Source organism: Labrus mixtus, chromosome 14 (genome assembly GCF_963584025.1).
Source record: "Labrus mixtus chromosome 14, fLabMix1.1, whole genome shotgun sequence".
Classification (NCBI taxonomy): domain Eukaryota; kingdom Metazoa; phylum Chordata; class Actinopteri; order Labriformes; family Labridae; genus Labrus; species Labrus mixtus.
The window spans coordinates 20,833,854-20,844,910 of NC_083625.1; the positions used below are offsets into that span (position 1 = coordinate 20,833,854).

Sequence of the window (11,057 nt, forward strand, 5' to 3'; positions counted from 1 at the left end):
GAGTATGCCCAGCAGAGAAACTTAAAACTATAAAGACTTTTAAAACTGTTTGGCTATGAGTAAATATGAATGAAAAATACATTTAGATTCTTAATCTGTCCTTAATCACTCTGTTACCATCTTCTATATAAACCTGAGTTTAGCTCCAACCTTGTTGATTTCTGACAAATGTAGCTTATATGAGTTAATTCCTACCTCCTTGGAAATCCTGTATCTTCTACTAAAAAAGTATCCAGGTGGTCAGACGGTGAGTTTCTGTTTTACTAACATCTAGCTGCTCTGTGCAGGTTTGAGGCGGTGCACCTCTCTTTCCTTCCCCCCCCTCCCTCTTCCCTCACTGCAACAGGTGGGGCAGGGAGGGAGAGACAGGTGGATCTGGAAAACATTCAGGACTGAGCCACTCCTTCATACCTGTGTGCTGGTGTAACTACCAGCATTTATTCTGCCAACCGTCGAATGAGAAAAAAAACCCCCTCAGACTATCACTTCCTCTTTCCCACAGAGTGAGTGGAAAATGCTTTTTTCATGTTTTCTGTGACCAAAAAAAGATGAGTCAGTGCTTCACTGCACATGTTTCCTGATTCTCTCATTATTTTAAATTTCACAAGGAAGACAGCCGACGGCCGACATGAAGAAACTTGAAAATGAGTCTTCAGTCTGAACAATAAATCTCCACATGGTGGCAGAGACAGTTCATTCATGATTTACAGAGTATATACTGTCACATGTAGCGCTTTCACACATTCAGAAATATCTCCAGAAAACCTGAAATGTTCTGTATACAGTCTGGATAATAATATTCATAATAATAATAATAATAATAATAATAATACATTTGTGTATTATTGACTCAATTTATACATTTAGCAGGAAATATTACAGAAAATATCCTGCAACTGTGTGAGAGATACATCATAAAAGACTTTTCGTTCATTATAAAATAACATCTTTTTCAGTGTTCTTGTTGAACTGATATTCACTCGTTTGTTTGTCTTCTACATTATTCATTCCTCTGACCTCTAATGTGCTTAATGTTTTGAGAATCATCCTCTTAAAATGAACATCTACGACCTTTCACATCAATGATCGGTTCATTCATTAGAATCCATTGAACAAGTCATATAGCATAAGCGTTTAGTATGAGCAGTTTATTTCTTCAGGTTGATCTATTAGTGCTGCACAGTAACGACATTTTGGCACTTTTTCTGTCCTTTTTATTCAAAACGGTTGGGTACTAGAATTTTTACGACATTGGGTCCTATTGTAGGTCAAATGCAGCTCCGGTGTGACTGAGAGTATGAAAAGACTGAGAAAATCCAAAAAATATTATCTGTATTCTGCACTGGGTGGCAGTTTGAGCAAGTTAGTCAAGTGAGACTGTCAATGGTCAAGTAGACGTGCGGCAGACATTGATTTAGGTTTGCTGTGTGTGCCTCCACCACCAGAGAGCATTGCCTCTATCTCAACATGTCAACTACAGACAACATTGACAGCGAATCATCTTCCGTAGGATTACCTGCGCATACTGTACTTCTAAACATTACAGACTACAGACGTCTCATGTGGGACGACTCGTCCTAAAGAGCTGAAGCTGATGGCAAACCTACTGTCTTATTGAACCTGTATGCTAAAGATGCTACAAAACAGTTTCCAGTACCTGTAGTGTTTAGCAAAAAACACATCAAACCTCATAAGCACCTCAGTGACAGACACACAGCCCTCTCTGTGATGTACAAAAAATGACAGTTTAGCATATGATCTAGCTGGCTAGCCCGCTAGCAGGAACATGATGTGCTGCTAAATTATGTTACGATCATTGGTGACATTAACATCATAAGTGACATTAACATCCGCCGGATTTAAGCAGTGGTGTGTAACACAGTCACTCCTGTGACTAGCCACTTTGGCGGGTTGGATTGTATGTATTTTTTTAATTGTAGTCTTCTCAAAAGGCATCTGCAGACCTTCCAACACTCCAGATTTAAGTGGGAGTCACCCGATTATCTCCCTTCTCCTCTCTTGATTAAGTCTCCCTCTGGCTGACTTTACCACTCACTACGCACTCCACAACAGAAGGACAAGAGGAGAGTATTCAGATCCTGGCATTAAAAAAACAACTCAGTCTCTTTGTTGGTTCCAAAACAGTAGTGAGGGTAAGAAGTTAAACCCTGAAGTAACATGAAGAATTACGACTTTTTCATTGTACATTTCTTCATATGATCGTCGGCACTAATATAATGATAAGTGTCCCGTTAAGTGATCACAAAGAATGCTTTGATGCGATCTGTTCTGACAGACAGCTGCAGAGAGACGGTGAGCAGATTATGACAGGTGGCTAAACAGTGCAGACACTACTGATTCAATTGTATCTGAACATCTGTGTGATTGTAGAAAACCCTTTTGTAAAAGGTAGGCGATTAAAGTAATGGTAACATAAATGCAAGTAACTTTTCTCCAATTCTCATCATTTCATTTTTTATCATAGCTGGTGTGCATCAAATGTGCAATGAGCAAAAACATGTTGGCTATTTGAATGTTAGTAAAAAGGCCCACAGTGCATGAAATAGCATCAAAATAAAGTTTGATTACTCACAAATGTCTCCCCCAAATAGCACCTCCATGTCTTCACTTTCTACATTGTAAGCTAGATTCATATTGAAATATCAGATCAACCCATGTGGTCTGTGCTGGATCACTATGTGCTTCAATGGTATGCACTTAATGAATCATTTTTTGTTTTTCAGAAAAACTGTTATGACAACAAAAGAGAGTATTATTTACTTATGTGACGAACATATATATATATATATATATATATGTATATATGTATATATATATATGTATATATGTATATATACTATTTAGATGAGACAGCAGTGCATAATGGAGAGAGAGAGAGAGAGAGAGCGAGAGAGAGAGAGAGAGAGAGAGAGAGAGAGAGCAGTTTTAGATATATATAGAGAGAGAGATGAATACAGACAGGAAGTTAATAGAAGGTTGAGATTTGGGTGTGTACAGGGGTCATCTACATTTTAAAGGGTTATAAATGTAGTTCGAGTAACTTTTATGATGCCATAGTCAACTTCAATCGTATAAAACCTAATTTCCTATCAACAGAATTGTGACTGGTGAAAATGCTGAGTGGCTATTAACTTTGGAAAACCATTAGCCACAGTAGCTGGTTAGCATAACGGTTAATATCTAGCCCTGTATGTAACGTTAGCATATCAGTAGCGTGTCAGTACCCCCACCCTAAATTGTAAATAGCATGACAAGCATATTAGGACGTGTTGGTTCCAAAACTTGAAATGTAGAAAGCTACAGTTTTATAGGGTCTAATATGTGTTGTTTTTTTGCCCTGTTTTTCTGCCACCACGATGCGGGCAGAACTGCTGTGATGTAATCATGCCGTCTACTCCAGATTAGTCTATATTGTTAGACTGAACATGCCAACACTCCCAACGTACTCTAAATTAAATGTAACAGTGCCCATGGTGAAAATAATGATCCTGGATAAATACATATGAATGAGATTGGGTTGCTGCAGCAACATTGCAGTGGAAAAAGACTCTTTATACATTTATCAAAACTAGTCTATTCATAGACTAATACATGGGTTGTGTAGGGCAGGTCTATAATATATTATGTATTAAATGTTATCAAATGTTCATAATTATATGAATATTGAAAGATATCTTATTATTGACCCCGTTAATGTAATCACAGATTAGAATCTGTCCTGATATATATATGAAACCAAATTTCAAAATGGGTGGGAAAAAACACAGAGGTTAAATTTTGGTTTAAAGATTCAAATATTAGACTCCTTTTCAACAAGGAATAAGTCTCAGAGCTCCCCAAAACATGTCTGTGAAGTTTCTTGCTAAAAATCTACTCTGATCCTGTATTTGATCATGCCTATAAATCCCTCTATTTCAGCCCTGCTCACAACAGGCTGTTTCTGTGTCTGTACCTTTAAATGTGAGCTGCGTCTGACCACGCCCCCTTTCTGGAAAGGGATGTGGCTTTGGCTTTTTTGCTCTATGCCCTGTTGTTCACAGTGAGGAGACAGACTCAGAGGGCAGAACAAACATCTAGCTGTGGGAGTGTCAACCACCTGGGGGAGGGGCTACGGCCCTTGGTGATGTCACAAAGGGAAAATCTCCAAACGGCCTGTTTAAGCACACATTTTCTGAAAAGTGGAGCAGGCGAGAGACGGAGAGGATGGACTTTTCTCATATTTAGGGGGACTGTAGACATGCTAGGGACACATATTAGTATTAGAAAAATATGGTAAAGTGTATTTTGCATAATATGTGACTTTAAGTCTTATGACAAAGGGTAACATGAAAACGTCCCTGTAACCATGGTTACTTACTCTCACCTACCTGTGCACAAGGTGCCAGATGAAGGGAGGGGAAGAGACAGAGAAATAGAGACAGAGACAGAGATGGAGACAGACAAATAGACAGACAGACAGAGAGGAAAAAGTTCACAGTGGAGCGAGGAGTGTTTATATCACAGAGCAGCTCTGAGAGGAATTTCAAACCCAGAGGGCCTCTCGCTCTGCTCTGAGCTCTCTCTCTCTTAGAGTCATCACGAGACAAACCTCTGATTCTGAGAGGACACACATGAAAGAAAATGTTTTAACATTTACAATCATTAAACAACATCTACAACAAAGAAACTAATCTCCAACACCACGCTGAAGCCTCACTGAGAAAAAGACTGAAAGTAAATGAGTAGTGAAAAAGTATTCTGTTGATTTTAAATAAAATCTTAATTATTACAGTATGATGTGTGGAACTGCAGCAAAGGGGCTGCCGAGTGTATTTTTTAAATGAACTGCAAACAACTAACTGAGCATCGTCCTGATCCAGATCTAAACACAGACTGCTCGATCATAAAGCAGGACTCCATGTTAATAATGTTTCTGTTCTAAATTAACTGCTTTTTAAATTTATTCTATTTTAGCAGGCTAGCTTATCACTGGTGCTAACCAGGGGAAAGTCAACATAGAAACACACGAAGATTTAACTTTTTAAAAATGTATAAAAGTGTTCCTTCTTCTCTCTTTGTGTATTTTTGAAGAAAAAAAATGTAATGGCTCTTTGTTTGTGTTTTTTAGAGACTACTTTCTATTTGGCCTGACAGTTGTAAGACTATCCATTCCCCCATTAACCATGCCGCCCATCCCTTTTGGGGTCATGAGGGTTTGGAGCCAATCCCAGCAGTCATTGGGCGAGAGGCCGGCCAACACCTGAATAGCACCAGTCAATCACAGGGCTGACACAAAGAGACAGACACACTCAAATACACATCTACAGGCAATTAAGATTCACCAATTAACCTAATAACCTGCATGTCTATGAACAGAGGGAACCCACACGTGCAATCAGTCTACAAACCGGTCATACATGTTTTGTTTCTATTGAAACCTATAAATACAATGTGCAATATCCACACTGCTTAACTCATTGTATATATTAGTATCTGTAAATATTGTTTCATGTCTTCTCTTTAAGTCACTGCACTTGTACATAGCATATTATTCCAGTCCTACCTGGTACTTATTGCTTATTTTATTGCTTATTTTATTATCTCTATTTTATTTTTACATTCTTAAATTATTTCTATACTTCCTACTTGTATTGTGTCTTAGAGCAATGGCAACAACTTAATTTCCCCCTGGGATTAATAAAGTATTTCTGATCTGATTCCACACAGTTAGGGTCCTGTCTCAGTGGGATTCAAACCAGAAACCTTCTTGATGTGGGGCAACAGCACTAACATCACCAACGTGCAGCCTCTGTTGATAGTTTATAATCTAATCAGAGCTCCTGTCTTTGCTTTGTCGGTGGAACAATTAAACAATTTGTTTGGTGCTTCATTAATAAAGTTGCTACTTCTACTGTAGTGCAACCAACTGTTCAAACTAATGACCTAAAAAAATAATCTTAAGTTATATTTTAAGGCTTTTTCACTTTATTAGGACAGATGAAGAGAGACAGGAAATGTTGGGAGGTGAGAGCTGTGACATGCAGCAAAGGGTCTGTGCTAGGGCTGGGTGATATGACCTCAAATCAATATCACGATTAATTTAACATTTTACCTCGATCACGATTAATGAACGATTATTTGTTTTTTGCCCTCATAGTTGACTGACATGGTCTTTACTGCAAATATGTTCAACTATAAAAGCTTGTATATGTTTACTAATAAAAGAGTTAATATCTGATGAACTATTTTGTGGTTATTCATTGAATATTTCGAACTGAAATCAAAGCATCGCTTGAAATGAAAACAACACATTTTTGTACAAATTAACTTCTCAAAACAGTAAAAAACAAATAACTTGAATTTCTTGCAAACAGTTTTTCAGCAGTGTTTACATCTGACAAAATGTGTCCAAACGACGGACATTGCTTCCATGTCGCGGATTGGACGTGTCGCTGTGTGACTCTGCTCTGAAAATAATCAAAATAATCGACATGGGCAAGATTACGTCGGTAAAGATGATCTGGATGTCAGTTTGGACTAATTTCCCAGCCCTAGTCTGTGCCAAACTAATGTTTTATTTAAAATGTATTTAACATAAGAAAACCCCATGAGGACAGGCAGCAGCACAATGAACAAGTTACAGACATTAAACACAGAGCAAAGTCCTTATTAATCAGGAACATTATCCCATAAAATACAATAAGATAGTTTTATTTTAGTTTAATTTAAATCATTGACAAACATTCTACTCTGTAATATGACTGCTCTTAGAAACTCTTTAAACTACATGTTAACATTCACACTTTACTGCTGTCTGTTTTTGTTTATAGATGACTGATGGTTGATTTTGAGATGAACAACACTAGCTCACATCCTCATGGATAATCTGTGGTTGTGTCCAGAACCACACACTTAATTACTGCCTACATACTCATACTGCACCATACTGACGCTCGTCCTCTGGGCTGTATTTCCGGTCCGAGCTATGTTAAATAAGCTAGCACAAAACTAGCTCAACCTTCAGGCTATATATATGATTTTACAACAATGTACATACTGTAGGTCACATTCAGGAAAATATATAAAACTTCTAAGCTGTCTTGCGAGCTTCGCCATTGGATGGACTGAAAAGCTGCAATGCATTGTGGGGGTGGTTTATAATGAGAAGTGAACTCTCATATAGGGCTTGGTGATATGACTAAAAATGTTATCACAATAAAAAAAATTCACATCAGGCGATGTCGACAATTATCACGATAAATGTGAAATCATTATTCCTTTCAAATTCAAAGGCTGAACGTCACGATCATTCCGTGTAAATTTACATGCAATGTGAAGCTACACGCAAACTAAAGAGCGCTACCACTAGCCTGCTGACACAACAATGCAGCTCGAGACCATGACAATTTTGGGGAGAGGGGTTGGAGGGATATCCCTGTAGGAGAGCGGAGGTGTCACCAAACAGCAGTTTGTTTTGGTTTCATGCTGGAGCTCATGGGCGACATCTACTGGATCAAAAAGTCACACATTCTTCATTTAATCTGGTGTAATTACAGGTTTTGTTATATTTGTATCGAGAAAAATGACATCATGATTATTAATGTTTTATCAGCAACGCCTACTCTCAAATCATACTTGGAAATTCTGGCCAGTCAAGAACACATCCAGGCATTTCTTGCCTACACAAAAACGAGTACTACGAATTTTGAAGATACTACATACTAAAGTTGATTCTTAGTATGAATAGTATGAAAGTATGTGGTTTCTTACACAGCCTTTGTCTCATGGGTCAGAAACCCCACAGGTCAGAAAACCCCTAAATCTGAATAAATCTGGAAATATTATAATCCCAGATACATATTTTTATAGTGAAGGCAGAGCTACCTAATTCACAAGTTATAAACTTGCAGCTCACGTCCAATGCATACATTACCCACAAGGCCACCTCGAGGGCCGTGAACAAATACAGATAGATTGAACAGACACTCTGACAGCGGATAAAAACAAGCCTAGTCTACCGCTGTGAGGTGCACATGTGAACAGCCAAGTCAGGAGAATCTCCGGGAGCAGTCCTCCTGAAATTACCTAGATACTTTTCAGGAGTGCAAACGTGAAAAACTGCTTACGTGATGCTCCTGCTGCAGCTTCCGCTACACCGTATTGCAATGTGAAATCACTCACTCATAATATGCTGTTGCAATATAAAAGTAAAAAGGCGCCGTTGCTGACTAGAAATGTAATGTCTGTATAGAAGTCTATGATATAATGGTTCAACTTTAGTAAATGATGGTCCCACTGCTATGTCAATCTGTCATCCAGGATGTAGAAATATGTACCCATCCTCTCTTCTAACGGAATTTCTTGCTCTGAAAGTAAATGCTGAACTCAACGTTGGTCCACGCCCACTTCTCATACAAAAATCATCCACCAATGAAAATCATAGCATGTTTCTCCAGTTTTAAATCTATTTATGTTGACTAATGATCTGAGGAACTGATCCACTGGTCAAAGCTCACCTGCTGCAGTACCTGCAGGCCCATGTTGTGTTCACTGACCCAATGGAAAGTAGGAGGGTAAACCTTTGTTTCCAGGTTGTCACATCACATCTTGTAGCTGTTTCAGTGTAAACAGTGCGATAAAGTCTGAGATTAAGCAGATTACAGTGAGAACATTAACATTCTCGGAGAAAGCTGCTGTTTGCATCACCAGTGACACAACAACCTGAATGTTTTTCATGACTCTGAGGACACCCCCTCCTTCCTCTGTGTGACCCCCCCAGCTGGAGAATAGATGCCATGTAAAACACAGCAAACAGAAGGTGTTTAGCTCAGTCTGCAGCCACAGCATGAAGCTTCAGTTTGAGTCTGAAATCACAGCGACAGCACAGATTCATAGCCTACCTTTGTTTTCTTAAATTGAATTAGTTCATCAAAAAAAAAAAAACTCAAACTGCCTGTCCGTGATGCCTTCACGGTACAAGAAAAAAGAATCTTACAGACCTTGGGACCAGTTTCGCTGTCACGTCCGCTTGTTTCCTTCAAAGTTTCGCGAACACATCAAAGTGTCAGAGACAGGAGGCACACACTTCAACAATGTGTCTAACATTAAACATTTCACCTCGGGCCTAGTGACAATTAAAACACATTTCTTCGTTTGTTTCCCCTCAAACTTCCACTAACCTACTTTAACACGAGAGTTTTGACACTCGTTAATAATGAGTTTAACTTCATATTAAAAGTAAGTAAACGCAGTTTCACCTTCGTGCTGAACTTCTGTCGCTTCCTCCGCAGCTCTCCGCTCACTGAATCATCTTTTCGGTGATTTTTCTTTAGTTTTTTCTGCGGCTCTGAAGCGGCTCTCAGCAGCAGAAAAAACTCCTCAAACTCAAAAGTTACAGAGAGAAAAGCCTCTGCCGAGGCTCGCTGCTTTTGCTCTCCGTAGCTTTTAATCCTTTCCCCGGGAACAGGAGCTCATGCTCGGCAACAGAGTCTTCTCCTTTCCCCGTTAGATTCATGTTTAACCGTGAAAGAAGAAGCGGTAGGCCTACAACAGCAGAGGCAGGAAGTTCTCCCCCCTGCCTGGCCTACAGAATGAGAGGAATGTCCCTCCCTCACCCCCTCCACCTCCTCATGGAAACTGGAGGAAAAGAGTTTTTTTGGAACAGGGAAATCCCTCCTCCTCCTCCTCCCTGCTCTTTGGGTCTATTTTTTCATCAAATAAATGTGACTTTCATAAAACACAAGTGACACAGAAAGCTGATAGGGTAAAAGATTAAAGATGTCTCGAATAACATGAAGTTTAGTCATTAAATAAATAAAAAATCTGATGTTTAATTATGAGATAAAACTAAAGTGGTCTTTGGTCAAACTATATAGTCTCTGTGGGTTAGTTTACTTTTATTAGGCAAACCCAAACGACTTGATTTGACATGTTCTGTCTCCAATGATGGACTGTTTCAGATCTGACGTGAGTTTGCTTAGTGTATCGGCTTATAATGCCGGGGTTAAAGTCCACCTCAGTGGACTCTTGAATAGAAAGGATGAAACAGGAATAAGAAGGAGAAACTGAGAGAAAAAAAAAACAAAAAAAAACAAAAAACAAAGAGGCTTTTGTGAATCTAAACTCTGGTACTGATGCATTCAAGTGCTATCGGAAATGTCGGATTTCGAGACACAGAACACATAGCCTACATCAAGGATAGTTAGAACCATGTGGTTCAAAGTCAGTGGACAGTCATTTATGATCGTTCATTTTAAAGACACAAAGAGTGAGGGTTTTTTTCTGCAGTCTGTCTCGCTCTCTCTCTCGCTCTCTCTCTCTCTCTCTCTCTCTCTCTCTCTCTCACGCACACACACACACACACGCACACACACACACACGCACACGCACACACACACACGCAGTAGGCTACTGTCTGAGGACATACAGCTGTTTCTGTGTAGCAGAGCATCAATCCGGACATGACGTTTAATATGTTTAGATCAGGTTTTGATATTGAATCAGTGTGACTTGATGAGACATGATGTGGCTCACACTGCTGTTTTAACTGAAGTGTTCAGTGTGTTAATACACAGACACATTTAAAATCAAGTTTACTAACTGTCAGTGGACAGATGTTTGGAAGCCATGTTGAAACATGTATGGTGTAGTACCATGTCCTGAACACCAGGGGCAGACCCTTAAAGTGACCATAGACTGTAGCCTAACAGTCTGGTTGTTACTTATGAAGTGGATTTTACAGGCTTTGTTTTTAATGTAATCCAAAATTCAGCACGAATACATCAATCATTAAAAAAACATTTTCTTCTTTGTTGTGCAAATAGAATGTACTGTTTCAATTACAGAGAGGTTACACATATGTAACAGGTTTCAACAAGACAAAATAACAGATGACAGGAGATAAACATTAAATATGTAACTGCAGAGACAGAGAAAATACACTTTAAATGAGGTGCATATACAGTGACCGTCTTAATAGATTTTGTTTTGGGAGGATAGAATAGTTTTAATGTATTATAAAGAATAGGGTTTAGAGATATTACATTTGGTTTTACTGA

The 11,057-nt window shown here is 38.8% G+C and overlaps 1 protein-coding gene across 3 annotated transcripts in view; it reads right to left on the reverse strand.

Annotated features, from left to right (window-relative positions):
- Positions 1-9,594, reverse strand: part of amot (angiomotin) — a 31,339-nt gene extending 21,745 nt beyond the window's left edge. For 2 of the 3 annotated variants that reach the window (XM_061055734.1, XM_061055732.1), the window contains exon 1: positions 9,258-9,594. The gene's annotated coding sequence lies outside the window, so the exon portion shown is untranslated. Of the gene's footprint in view, positions 1-195; positions 416-9,257 lie in introns of those variants that run through there. The other variant, XM_061055733.1, reaches the window with a different exon arrangement.
- Between the last annotated feature and the right edge of the window lie 1,463 nt (positions 9,595-11,057).